This window comes from Protomyctophum bolini (assembly GCF_963924005.1).
Source record: "Protomyctophum bolini genome assembly, contig: SCAFFOLD_168, whole genome shotgun sequence".
Classification (NCBI taxonomy): Eukaryota; Metazoa; Chordata; class Actinopteri; order Myctophiformes; family Myctophidae; genus Protomyctophum; species Protomyctophum bolini.
Window position 1 is genome coordinate 122962 of NW_027665698.1, and position 14574 is coordinate 137535.

General features: G+C 42.8%; 1 long non-coding RNA gene across 1 annotated transcript; it reads right to left on the reverse strand.

The window, feature by feature from the left end:
• Positions 1-482: 482 nt before the first annotated feature.
• LOC308312184 lies at positions 483-6332 on the reverse strand. Its single transcript, XR_013963742.1, has 7 exons — positions 6249-6332; positions 5431-5481; positions 5302-5346; positions 1970-2033; positions 1780-1876; positions 1278-1334; positions 483-552 (listed from the first exon to the last, which is right to left on the reverse strand). It is a non-coding gene; the product is annotated as an uncharacterized lncRNA (long non-coding RNA).
• Between the last annotated feature and the right edge of the window lie 8242 nt (positions 6333-14574).

Genomic DNA, 14574 nt, shown 5'->3' on the forward strand with positions numbered 1-14574 from the left:
ACTTACAACAGTAAAGCTCCTTTAAAGGCACATTAAGAGTTTTGCAGAGGTAGCAGACAAACAGGTCAGGACCTAGATATGGTCACCTTAAATCTTAATGTATATTAAAATGCACCATTACATACAGTCATTTGCAGCAGTCTGGGATTTTGGATAACGATCTTAGATTGTGTTATAGAGATGCATGCGATTAACAATCCCAAAGAAAGTAAGGCATGTTATTCAGTGCACAAAAGCCCTTTTCAGTTCAGTTTATTTCAATAACATAGTAGACACACGAACATTCATGTTGTCGGAAACCTCTGACATAAAAACTTCCATGTCAGCAGGATTATGAAATCCAAATACGAACGGTTCTCTGATTTCGTCTTCCGATTCCCCATCATCCGATTCCCCATCATGAATAAACCTGTAGTAGGCTGTCAGGGCCACCAGAGCGTCCTCCCGCCACTTGTGCATTATAGAGGGTCGACAGACCGGCCCCTGGAACAGGTGCCCGTTCAAGTCCAGCCAAGTCCAGGCTTCTACAATTCTCTTCATCACAGGAGATTCCTATTGAGAATTGAAATGTTCAGTCAATCACCCATACCTATAACACATTCTGTTGTATGTTCTCTGTCTTGCTTTTCCTCCTATTCTATGTGCAGTAGGGGTGTAACAATACATTTTAACAACAATACGATACAACAACAGCAACACTAACCCACACTACATCCTCTCTGCACTTCTTTGCGTAGCAGTGTTCTTCTCCTGTTGTCTAACAAAATCTCAATGCAGTTTGAGATTTCTTAAGAAAAGTCAAAATGCAAGACCTGTCTGCAGCATTTCAGGCCAATTGAAGCCCAACACACACCGGGTGCGCAGCGACACGGCACAGGAGTTGCCGCGCGGTAACGCCTGGAAAATAGAACTGGTTTCTATCGGAGCGTCAGGCGAGGCATCAGCGCGCGTCGGACGCCGCCGGTGTGGGATAGCCAGGGGGTACCCAAGCTGCCAGGGGGCTAGTGAATCATGGTGTGTGTGTGTGTGTGTGATGTGAAATGTCCAGTACCTCCCCAGTGCCTCCCCAAGTGCCACCCCAGTGTCTGCCCAGTGCCTCCCCAGTGTCCGCCATGGTGCCTCCCCAGTGTCCTTTTAGTGGCATTGCAAAACAACACAATACAAAGTCAATGTTGAGGTCTACATTTCGATTCTTGAAATTAATAGATTTTTCGATGCAGTTACTATATCGTTACACCCTACAGTTTGAAAAAAAAAACCACAAAAACAAACAATACCTTCAACATTTCATCTGGACTCTGTCCTGGTGTGCTCTGCTGGGACAGCTTCAAACACTGCAGGACAACAGTATCAAACATCAATACAAAAACAGAAACAAAAGGAGCATAGCTACTGTGCTTCAGTAAACAAAGTATGCATTTAAAGATGAATAAAAACTTCAGCATAGACTGCCAGTTTTCTTTTTTTTCTTTTTTTACGTGTATATGACGAGCAAAGTGTGCCTGGAGGGTGAAGGAAGGGAGTCAAAAATAGAGCAGAAGAATGCTAATCTTTTGCTAACAACCTTGGCCTGAGAGTGGTCGAGTGGACAGGGTGAGTTGGCAGGGATCACAGGAACGTTGGTGACACACACACACACACACACACACACACACACACACACACACACACACACACACACACACACACACACATTAAACCCGTAGACTATCTTGCAAACCAATAAATTACATTTAAATACTTTTTTGGAATGTCAGTGTGTGTTGCATTTCTGCTCACCCTCTTTTCAGCCCTTGGGAGCCTGTATATTGGCTGCAGCAACCCCTGCAGCAAGGTTGTGGCCTCATCGGTCCAGTGAGCGAAGCGCTGTCCATGGCTTTTGAATGAGATATTGGTATCACAATTAAAAGTAAACTAAAGCCCTAACAAATGGTGTTTAGGAAGTACGGTACATTTACATTTGTCTTACCCATCAATCTGGAACCGTTCCATCAATCGAATGCACCACCATTTCCGGACATGTGGAATGTCCCCTAAATGAAATGGAAGATTTAAGTTGAGTTCATTTTAAGTCACAAATCAGTATGTAGCCGGCTGGAATTGAACCGTAGACTGGCTGCCCTGCCACTTCCTGGTTTTCAATCAGTGTTACTATTTAAAGGCCTTGTAGTCTACCAAACAATAGTCTGCTTGGTGGTTACATGGCTGTGGGTCCTGAGACCTGAGTCATACACTTGGTTTGCTGGTTTAATGCTGTTGCCAGAGTTGATCAGTACCAAACCATTGCTGTGGCGAGAGGGAGTGTTATGTACAGACAACTGAAGATGCCACTGCTGCTTTGTTTAGTTTGAGTTAATACGTTGATTTTATTGCTTTTAGTATTTTGAGCCATTCCTGTTTTTCTGTTTCTTTGAGCTGTTTTCATGTGTTAACTTGTTTGGTTTTAATAGTCTACCTGGGTTTTAACGATATTGATCGCATGATATATTATGATAAATGTTTTGTACTCTTATCTTTAAATGTTTAATACATTTCCTGTTTGTGGAACACCGTCTCAAGTCCTTATAAACAAACTTGCATTTTGTGGGGAACCCAGTTTACTGGTCTAGTTAAGTATTTGAGCTATCTCAAGGTGGCGTAGTCATACAAAAGTAATTCCTTTGGTACACTTGGTTACAATCTGTCGTAGTCGGCAGGACGGAATAAGGCACTTGAGACATTTGTTCATTTTTTTTTCTTTTTGTTGGAAATGGCTCAAATATTTTTTTTATTTTATGTATTAACAAAGCAGCAGTTGGTGCCCCGTGGGACCAGTTAACTACTCCCATCCCCTCCAGTGCTACAAACAGAAGTGCTGAGGAATAACCTGCCTGTATTGACTGTCTTTTGCAATGGCTAGTGAGCTCCAGGACTTGGCGCAGCAGCTACTGGTCGAAAAGGAGCAACTACAGAGCGAACGGGCAGAGGCTCGCCCTTCCCAGCCAGCACTTTGTCCAACATGTAACGGCAACAATATGGACTCATTACCTCCTGAATATCACTTGTATGTACCTAGAGAGAGGAAGTGTCCTGTCTTTAGAGGGACCTCTGGGATCCCAGTAGAGGATTGGGTGGAGGAGATAAGGGCTACGATTAGGGCTAGGCATCTTGGGCCCATTGATCAGGCATATGTCGTATATGATCATTTGGCTGGACAGGCACAAGATGAGATCCGGTATAGGCCCAGGGCAGACCGAGAAGACCCAGAACGTATAATTGCAATTCTCCAGGATTTGTATGGCTGTGATAAAACGTATGTCTCTCTTCAACATAGTTTCCTTTCCAGGAGGCAGCTGGAGGGAACATTACAGCAGTTTTCCCATGCCCTGTGTGCTTTAATGGAGAGAGTTGAACGTTCTGCCCCAGAGATGCCTACTTACGCCACCCTGCTGCGTGACCAGTTTGTGGAGAGTGTCCGTGACTCTCACTTACACAGGGAACTGAAGCGAGTGATACGGGAACATCCTAACTACTCTCTCCTACAGGTCAGGGCTGAGGCTATCCGTTGGGAGCGGGAGGGGTGGACAGATGAACATAGGGGTAAGAGTTACCCTGTCCCTGCTTTATGTGGCACCCAGCGTGTGGCTAATGTGCCACTTAGTAGCCCAGCCACTGCAGAGCTTGTGGAACTTAAACAATTGTTGCAGCAGCAGCAAGAACAGATTAACAAACTTTTGCAGGCCTGTACCAGAACCCCGCTACCGGGTGCTGTCCAGCGAACTGCACATGTGAGGCAGTTGGCAGCCACTTCCGCCATTCCAGAATGTTCAAATTCTGAACTGGCTGCACTACAGGCTACTGATCTCTCTATAGGGGCCTTAATCCCATTTTGGAAAGAACAACGGATGCCAGGGCGCATGGAGAAGCAGGGCCTCCCTTCCGAAACCCTGGGGCTACTGAAACAGTGGCATCGTCTCACCCTGCAGGACGGGATTCTGCACAGGGTGTATAGACGGTCAGATGGAGGCGGTAAAGTCTATCAACTGCTACTGCCAGAGTGTCTGAGGGAGGTCGTCTTCAACCGGTTACACAACCATGGACGCAAGGGTGCCGAGCGAACAACTGAGCTGATACGGCAGAGCTGTTACTGGCCAGGTATGGGGCAGACGATCCAGCGCTGGTGCCAGCTGTGCCAACGATGTACCTTCTTGAGAGACACTCAGCCATCGGAAAGGACACCTACACTCCATCAGGTCACCCGGACCCCTAGGTTAGGAGGCGGTATGTACAAGGCTGTGGCACAGGAAGACTCGTCTCATCTATGCCATGTACGACGCCCCATGCCAAAGCCAGTACCATGTGGCAATGCAGTTTCACCACCAAAAGGGTCTAACAGTCCGGGAGATACAGATGTGGAGGAAGAGAGCGGTGAGTTCTACATCTTGGTGGACCCTAGTCACCCTACTGCCGCCACAAGGTCCCATCCAGATGCCCTGGTAGCCTCAGTCATTTACACACCCTCTGACCCATCAGGGGCGATGAGCCCTCCACCAGCCCCTCCCTGTGAAGTGGTAAGAAGGTCTGCCCGTGAGACAGCTGGCAGACATTCAAATCCCCATCATCTACCAGTGAAGATAAGGGGAGGGGTGTCAAGTGTCAGCAGCTCCACATCAGCACGATTTAGGCGTTGGTGGTAGGCTAGGTTATTGTCGGGACGACAATAAAAAAAAAAAATGGGGGTGAATGTAGCCGGCTGGAATTGAGCCTTTTATTGCTTTTAGTATTTTGAGCCATTCCTGTTTTTCTGTTTCTTTGAGCTGTTTTCATGTGTTAACTTGTTTGGTTTTAATAGTCTACCTGGGTTTTAACGATATTGATCGCATGATATATTATGATAAATGTTTTGTACTCTTATCTTTAAATGTTTAATAAATGTCCTGTTTGTGGAACACCGTCTCAAGTCCTTATAAACAAACTTGCATTTTGTGGGGAACCCAGTTTACTGGTCTAGTTAAGTCTTTGAGCTATCTCAAGGTGGCGTAGTCATACAAAAGTAAATCCTTTGGTACACTTGGTTACAAGTAGTTTACCATTTGTCTATATTTAAAAATGTCAGTATTATATGCATGTCAGTGTCTGCAATGCAGAAAGAAGAGTTATAAATACATGTTAAATAGACAAACACAATATAGTGGTGTGTGGTTAACACTAGAGTTTAATACACTTCTATATTCTTCTTACTTTCTTATGAATATTTTAATTACTGAAATTTAGAAAAGAAACACTACTGTGACGGTGGATTTTTTTTTGAAAGATACTGACCTCAGAATGCCAAAATGGGACGCCTGTGCTCAGGCTGAGTGCATACTGTGAATGGCAAAGATCAGTGAACTTATGAGTTTAAAATAAAATAATAACACTTTATAAAATAGACAAAAGAAAGTTATTTACCATCAGCATGAAGATGCCACAACTATTTCCACTCGTCTGGCGAGGGAAACCCTGTAAAATAATTGGGAACAGCAATGCAGCATTAGTTCTTTTTACTGTGATATTGAAATGTTATTTCTTTAAAAAAAGATTTCTATAATTTGTCTCCCACGATTTTGCAACCCAGTTTTTTCACCCAGGGCCAATTATCTAATGTAATCCTGGGCGCTACACTTCCTCTGCCTACCTGGGGGGGGGGGGGCAGCGGACTGACCTCAAGCCTCCTATGCATGAGGAGTCCACTCCAAGCTGCTTCTTTTCACCTGACAAGGGGGAATTTCCTTGGCCGGACGTAGCGCGTGGAAAGAACACGTTATTCCGACCAGTTCCTTTCCCCTCCATCAGGCTGGCCAGGGGGAGGCAGTTTAGAGACCAGGATTACTGCATGTTTTTGTGAGGGTACCTACCCTAGGGGACACGGGGAGAACATGCAAACTCCACACCTCGGGTATGGGGCACTGATGACGCGGAGGGAACACGCCCACAGCATCCCCAGCGGGAATCAAACCCAGGACCTTCTAGCTGCAAGGTGACTACCGACTGTGCCACCGTGCCCCTATTCTTTTATTTATTTACCTGTGAATTTTGTCATGTCTATGCAAGACATTCATTGCATAGGGCCTAAATGTAAGACAAGACAGCAAGGACTTTTTTGGTGCTATCCCTTTTGGAGTGTTTGACTGTACCCCGTTGCCGTTTTTACATTTCTGTCTAAAAAACAGATAGACAATTTAAAGTGGACAAGAAAGACGTGCATGCGAGATGCAAGAGAAATGTACCTGAATGTCTGTCCCAAACTTGGTCGTCCATTTGCCTGGAGCAATTCTTTGAGCTAGGTCACTGTTAAAAATAAATCAGAAAATACAAATTACCCACTGCAGTGGTTTCTGAAAAAAAAAGGTGTAAGGAAACCAAATGAAATCCACTATCTATATCTATCTGATTGATATGTCATTTATCACTCTGGCAATATAATTTGCAAGACTACAGTACTACTACTGCACAAGAGATTTCATAATATTTGGTTCCCTTACATTCAAAATAGTAGTTAGAACTAGGGATGCACTGATGTATCGAACAGGTATTGGCCGATATGTGCCGTTATCAGTCAATATCTGTATCTGCAAATAACCTGACATTAACTGATGGCAGTAGCCAATATTAATCTGTTGTTGATAAGCATACATTTTGTGTTGGCTATGTTGGTTATCTGCAGCCTACAGTTGTAGATTCTCAACAGTTATTTTTTGTATTCGTTTCCCTGTCACAAAAGGGGGGAAATCAGTATCGGCAAAGTTGTTATTTTAACATCGGTATCGGCCAAGAATTTCAATATCGGTGCATCCCTAGTTACAGCCATTGAACAAGGCTCAAAGAAAACAAATGGAAATTATTTTATGGCCACAGAACAACGCTTACGTTTAAAACAGCCTTTGAACAAGGCTTAGAGAACACAAACAAATTATTTTATAGACACAGAACAAGGCTTATGTTTAAAACAGCCTTTGAACAAGGCTTAAAGAACACAAACAAATTATTTTATAGACACAGAACAAGGCTTATGTTTAAAACAGCCTTTGAACAAGGCTTGTTTTGGCCTTCCTGCCTTTGATAGTATCAAGTGAAGATGGACAGTAATGGACAGAGGGAGAAAGAGAGAGACATGCAGCAAAGGTCTTCATGAACAGGACTTGAACACGCGACACGCTGTCAGGCCAAAGCATGCGCCTGTACCACTTAGGACTCGAACACGCGACACGCTGTCAGGCCAAAGCATGCGCCTGTACCACTTGGCCATCGGGCGCCCTCTTTGAACAAGGCTTAAAGAAAACATCAAATGACTTTAGCCATAGAACAAGGCTTACATTTAAAACAGCCTTTGAACAAGGCTTGATTTCACTCTTGTACAATTCATAGTATTCTGCTGCAGTCTTAGTTGTGGATGAACTGTTTTGTAAATTTGTCATTTGACAAACCGGACCAATGACCTGTTTTGCAGCATTAGAATTCTATGAATCATTTTGAATTCCCATATTGAACAAGCCACAGAACAGGGCTTTAGAACAGGGCTGAACACGCCACAGAACAGGGCTTAAGGGCCGATTCATACTCCTATTTTACCGCTGTTTCGGCGCTGTAGTGCCGAAATTATTTCGACTCGCCAGAAATTTTCAGTAGCACCGAAGAGACGACTTTAGGACGGTACCCGCCCCCCCGAACCTCAAATGACGTCAAATTGTAGGCTCTACAGCGCCGAACCGACTTTTATTCGGCTCTAAAATAGGAGTATGAATCGGCCCTTAGACCAGGGCTGAACACGCCACAGAACAGGGCTGAACTGAATGTTACTGTGTTACGGAACCTAAAGATGTCACGGTAACGGCTATCACCAAATCCATCAGGTGAGAGTGAGTCCAGCAAGAGAATCTCTCTCTTTGCTGGTTTCAGGACCTGTCAACCATTTCCAATATACATGATACATAAATTTTCAACATACATGAAATGAATGTTAATTTTTTCAGCATATTTTGATTTAGTCTTACTCTTTTGAATAACACACATTTAGTCTTTAGTCCCATTTAGTCTTCTGAAATTATTTTTAGTCTTTTAGTCTTAGCCTTGTTTTTTTACTCTTTTACTAAGCGGGGGGGGGGAGAGTCTTAGTCGACGAAATTAACACTGGCCTAGAACAAGAAAATAGATGCACAGCACAAACTCCGTTCAATATTTCTTAAGACTTTTGAGAGGATTTTAAATAGACTCACACGAAGCAAATAGTGATCAGCTTGCTCTGGCTGTCGACTCCAGGCATAACGATGACCAAATCCTTGGACGCGATGTCACCCTAGCATTTTGCAGTACTACGGCATCAATCTCAAACAACACAGACTGTCACAGAAAAAGAAACTTACGGGCAAAGCAGCCATAGGATCCACAGACCGGGTCTTCCACGTCGGTACCACATAGAGGTCCACAATGTCTACATCTATGCCCTATATTGACATATTACATAATCATGAAGATTACACAACTGTTGGTTTGCACCACTCAGAGGCTCAAAAGCCATACTTAGACTGGAGTGGATGACAGTGTATTGTTTTATGATTATGGATAAAGCCTCACATGTCTTTGAGCGGCTTCGCTCACAAGGGTGAGGCATGCATTTCCAATCTGCAATAGAGAAAGAAAAAAGGTAAGTAATGTGTGTGTGTAGTGTAATTTGTAGAACACACACACCAGCATACATGTATGGTACTCCACAATTATTGTGTGTCGTTAAGATGAGGGTAAGATGAAGACACACAGCGTAGGCTAATAGAGATTCCTAGAAGAAGCCATACCATAACAGAAAGCCAGCTTGACCATAACAGAAAGCCAGGAACATAACAGGAAATTCATACCAGCTGGTTCAGAGTAAACAGTGTGTAGCGCACACACATCTGCCACGCCATACATAGACATTTGCGTTTGCACGCGCACGTAAGTCACATGTAAGGAAGAGGCCCTAGCAAAGTATGGAACAACAGTGCTGTGATTCTATTGGGTAACTCTAAAAGTGAATAACAAGCTAGGTTCACGTGCGATAACAACTTTGGACAGGAACTCGACGCCCACATGGGGTGTCTCCCCAATAATATATATGCGCTATATGGCACAAAGAAAGTTTAGTGCTGGCAGGGAGTGCTAGTGCGAGAGAGTAGGCAGTGCTGGGAGAGTGCTGTAGTCGAACCTGGGTGCTCATCATGTCTTGTTCTCCTCTGTTCTCCCAATCCCCATCATGTACTTTGTAACTTACAATAAATATACCATGTTAAAACCTTGAACTGCGGTCTTCATCCAATCCGACGGACAGTGTGTCCCATCACATTATTCGACATGTGCATTCATTTTGAATGCAATGCAATCCAAAGCACCACAGCCTGTATACCTACATTTGAGTCCATCCATCGGGGAGAGCCCAATGTCCAAAAGTCAGAGCGATGAAGACAGACTTTGCCATCCTTCACGATGACCTCTTCATCCCTTTTGGAGGCATCCAGTACATAGTCCAGCTGAAACAGATTGGAAAAACAGTTAAAAACAAGATAGTCAAATTAAAAGAATGACCACAAGTGAGAATACAGTAGATATATTCCGACCAACCAGCATTTGTTGACGTGGTTGCACCAGTCTGCACCAGACCAGAATGGTCAATCAGCGAGTCAACTGTTAATTGAAGGAAAAGGGACATGCATATGGAGAGGCAATTCAATATTTTGGCTATATTCCTTACTACCACAGCTTCAGGCAAAACTGCATTTTAATGTACCTTGGAAGCTACTTGCTTGAGGGATGTCCATTCCTGACTCTATGGAGAAGACTATGGAATTATTCAGAAACTACATACTGTAGATAGTCTTTACCAGTCATAATTGTATTAACAGTACCTCTGAAATCAGGCCTGATGAACGGCTTCAACTGAATAACATTCATTTTTGTTTTCAGCAGGGTGCCCGTCTATGGAGCCATTTCCGGGCCAAATGTTTTGATAATTTATTAAAAACAGTTGACGAAAAAACATTTAAATTGAAGTGGAAAAATAAGAATTGAAACCGAAAGTCTCACATTTGTATCTTGAACTTTGAAAAATAAAAAAACGTATTCAAACGTTTTTTTCAGTTCAAATGTATTTTTGATTCGCTTCTTCAACAGTTTTGAATAAATTATTTATTTTCGTTTTTCACTGTAAAATATATTTAGATTTTTGAGTAAATTATTTTTTTCAGTTTCAGATCTTATTTGTACGGATTCAAATCTTTTTTTTCGGCTTCAGATTTCTTTTTTCGCCTCTAACTTTTTTCACTTTCAGGTCGAAAAGTTTTACGTCTTGTTTTGGCCCTGAAGTTGCCTGGGGGCGCGGCCTCAACCGAGAGGGGCGTGGAATCCTGATTGACAGCCCCCCCCCCCCCCCCCCCTGTGACGTCATCACCAAGCGTTGCGGCACAGGCAGCTACTAGCTAGTTCTGAATCTAGCAGACGGTTCCACAGTTTAGTGTTTGTTTACAATGGCGCAAGCACCAGGAGGAGTAGTATGTGTTGGTACCAGTGCCAGCGTTCAGGTAATAATATTATTATTAATAATAATAATAATAATAATAATAATGATAATAATAAGTATACTCTAGGACAAACATTACCATTGGGCAGACCAATGGAAAGAGACATTTACACGTTGTTCATGTATCATGCATCTTCTTCAACGCCCCTTATGAGGATTCAATGTTTGAAACTGTACTTTAGTTATTTATTTATGTGTGTATTTATGTATTTAACACGACAAGAATTACTTTCGCATTCTTGTTGTTGGCTATCTCTGGGCACAGGTGGTTTAGGCAAAAGGCTACATGTTTGAATAATATATGAATATTCTTTGTTTACAACGGAAGTAACTCATAACTCTCTGATATTAAGGGAAAATACTTTAGTTGCAGCCTTGCTGGACATCGGGTTTAGACTAGGTTTATGGTTGCCCACTAGACACTGTTAATGTTAAATTGTATGCTTTTTGTTTGTCAAATGTACAGTATGTGTAACTTAAACAATGATATAAGTCAGTACAATAATGTGAAATTCTGTTTTGTTGTTCTAGGACCAACTGAAAGGAGACTTTCTTCAGAGGCTGCTCTCTAAAGTTTCCCATGTCATGCATAGACTGCCTCTAGATGTGGACTTTTTGAGATTCGTTGTCAACCAGGAGATGGTTATATTTAGATCATTGTTAGGCCAGGTTGAGATGCCACAGGATGTCATCAATGCGTTCACTGAACTGTCAACACTTCTCAATGTACAGGACATCACAAATGAGTCCCATAGTCAGGTGCCACTGCCAGCAGTGTCACAAGGAGAAATGGGACGCCCCAAATATGTTGTGTCTCCTCAGACACTGCAGAGCCTGATAGAAATGTCCCTACCAGTGTCATGCATTGCAAGAACTTTAGGTGTATCTGAAAGGACAGTGAAACGCCGCATGCATGATAATGGTCTTTCCATAGCCCGGTCTTACAGTCACCTAAGTGATGATCAACTAGATCATTTGGTGAGATCAGTGAAGGCCAGAACCCCACACGTGGGATACAGAATGATGAAAGGAATTCTGCGGTCCATGGGACACCGTGTCCAGTGGAAGAGAGTGTCTTCATCCATGCATCGTGTCGACCCAGTTGGCGTACTGTCAAGATTGACAACGATGGGGTGTGTTGCAAGGAGGACATATTCTGTTCCGGGTCCTCTTCACTTGGTACATATTGACACAAACCACAAACTCATCAGGTATGCCATACATTTAAAGCTGAATATTTTATTTATTATCGCCTATGATATTTTAACACCCTTGCTTTGCATCAAACTAATCTATACAGATAATTAATTAAAAGTGATTTTATTCTCTCCCCAAAATATATGGCCTTGTTAATTTTGGAGGGGTTGATGGCTTCTCACGAAAGGTAATGTATTTAATAACCATTAATCATACATTAATTGAGATGACAGTTGAAAATTATACGTCTACTGCTAAACTTGCTATAGGTAGGACATTCTAAAAGGAATAGGCCTATAGGCTACTGTATCTGTATGCATATTATATTATACCACATAACTTAATATGTGGTGCATAAAAGCATGGATTTACATTTACAGGTTTTAAAATTATTATATTGCTTTCCACTGAATTATAATATTGACTGCTCCAGATGTACCTGGGTGCAGCAGCCAACAATAAAGCTTCCACTGCACTTGATTTCTTCTCAGAGGCAGTGCAAAAATATGGCGTTCCATTAAGGTAATCCCAACAAATATGTGTGGCCCACCATGTTAGTTATTGCTAAATGATTTGTGCATTACTACACTAAGTTGATTAATTGCCAAATTAAGCAAATCGTATACTTAAATACATTTTCAACATAAATGCTGCTTAAATTTATAGTATACAATACTTAATCACTCCACCATCTATTCTGGTAAATAATTAGAATGATTTGGCTCATACTATTGGGTATTACTTTTGTCTAATGACTATGTATTTTGAAAGTTGTTAAAGTTGAGTGTTGAAAGTTAATGTATCATGTATCTTTTTGTTTTTACTTTTTATGTGTGATATAGGCCTATTCTCTTTTAGAGTAAGAGGTGACCAAGGAGTGGAACATGTTGCCATAGCGCGAATGATGTTCACCATCAGGGGCTGCGGCAGGGGCAGTTTCATGTCAGGAAAGAGTGTGCATAATCAAAGGTGTATATATAATATTCAGATGTTGCCTCAGTCAACCGGAGTCATAATTTATGAAAATGATATTTATGATATATTTGATCATGTATTTGATAGGCTAATCCTTTTCTTTTTTACAGAATCGAGCGTTTGTGGCGAGATGTTTGGAACGGCGTTACAAACGTGTACTACGAGATTCTTCACAGCCTTGAGGATGAAGGTGTGCTTGATCCTGATGATAGCATCCACCTGTACTGCGCCCAGTATGTATTTCTTCCACGTCTGCAGAACGATCTCAATGTCTTCAGGATGGGTTGGGATAATCACCCTCTAAGGACCGAGCACAACAGGTCTCCACAACAACTGTGGGCATTGGGACTCCTCCACAATCCTGTAGATCCTCCGCAACTGGCAGAGGTACCAATTCAAGTTTTCTTTTAAGCAAACATATGAGCATTTGCGCCTGTCGTAGACATGCGCAGAGCAAGTTCAGTCAGGGAACCTCAGTCAGCGCGCCGGCCGTTAATTGGGCCACCACAGCATCATCACATGATTCACTCAGCCAATCACAGCTCACCCCATCTCTCATACCGGCTACTTGAACCAGAGGTTTGCATTCCTCTGCCTTCTTGTTTGCCCACTGCTGCTGTATCGGCGTGCTGCTGTCATACAACTTGCGCTCATTCTGCTTGCTTACTTGCTAATGCTTATTGTATACTGTGCGCTGCTGTATACAAGTGCGTGCTCAATTCTACTGCTGCTATATGCCACCAGTCTTGCCCCTGCTACAAGTGGCGTCTGTCTGGGCGATTATGCACTAAACGTTGCTTTCACGGTTTTCATACAATCCTGGTAAGTCAGTGCAGTCTAATTGTTTGGAAGAACGTGCACTGCTTTTGTTCACCGACGGAAATAACCTAGATCAAGTTGAAGCTGCTGCTTAAATGTTTTTTTTTTTCTGTTGCCATTTTATCGTTGTGCCTCGATCACACCGAGATCGCATTTGTTAGCCAATGTATTTCACGTCGGGTCCTGTCCTGCTCACAACACTAGTCAAGGAAGCAGCTTACCTGCCGTCAGCTCTGCTTTCTGCCGTTCTTCACATGTAAATCCAGGCCAAAGTTTTATAATCCGTTTTTTGACAGTGGTCACGCTTGGGGCGCATTCTTGTCTTGGCTGCGTAGTAGTATGCTACTAGTCAATATGTGGACGTAATATAGATTCAAGGCAGCAGGATTAAAGTATACACTGCGACTAGTTGTCCACAGTGCAGAGTAGGAGAGTGGCGACACGCTTTGTATAGTTCCACACATTGTTCCTTTGGCTGGAACTATCACATTGAGATAGAACGAGCACTTCCGCATTCCATTGTTGCCACGGGAATCAACACTGTCGCCACTATTACTAGATTACTCTGAGTATGCCCGCATCGCTTCTGTCAAGCATGTTGCCACGTCTGCACATTATAAGCGTCTTGGGCTTGTTTTATTAAAGTCACTTGCCGGGTGAACGTTGTTTAAACCCACGGTGCATTTGAAGCACCCTCAGTTTAATATGATGATAAACTTATTTGACGTTGTTGGATTGTTTTCATAATGATTCAAGATAGTTTGTGTGGCTTGTTTTCACGGACCTGGCTGCTTATCTCTTCCAATATGGCAACACAGTTCTCTGATCAGAATGAAACGTCCAATGCAGCATCAGTCGGAAGTAAATGGAGTTGACCAGAGCAACTGAGGGAGCAGTGAGGTTGCTCTTGGTTGCATAGGCCCACCTGGGTCCCAAGGGATATTTCAGTGTGAATTGTACCGTATCATGCATCTAGTGTTGGGCAGAGCCATGCTGGATATTTATTTTTTATTTTT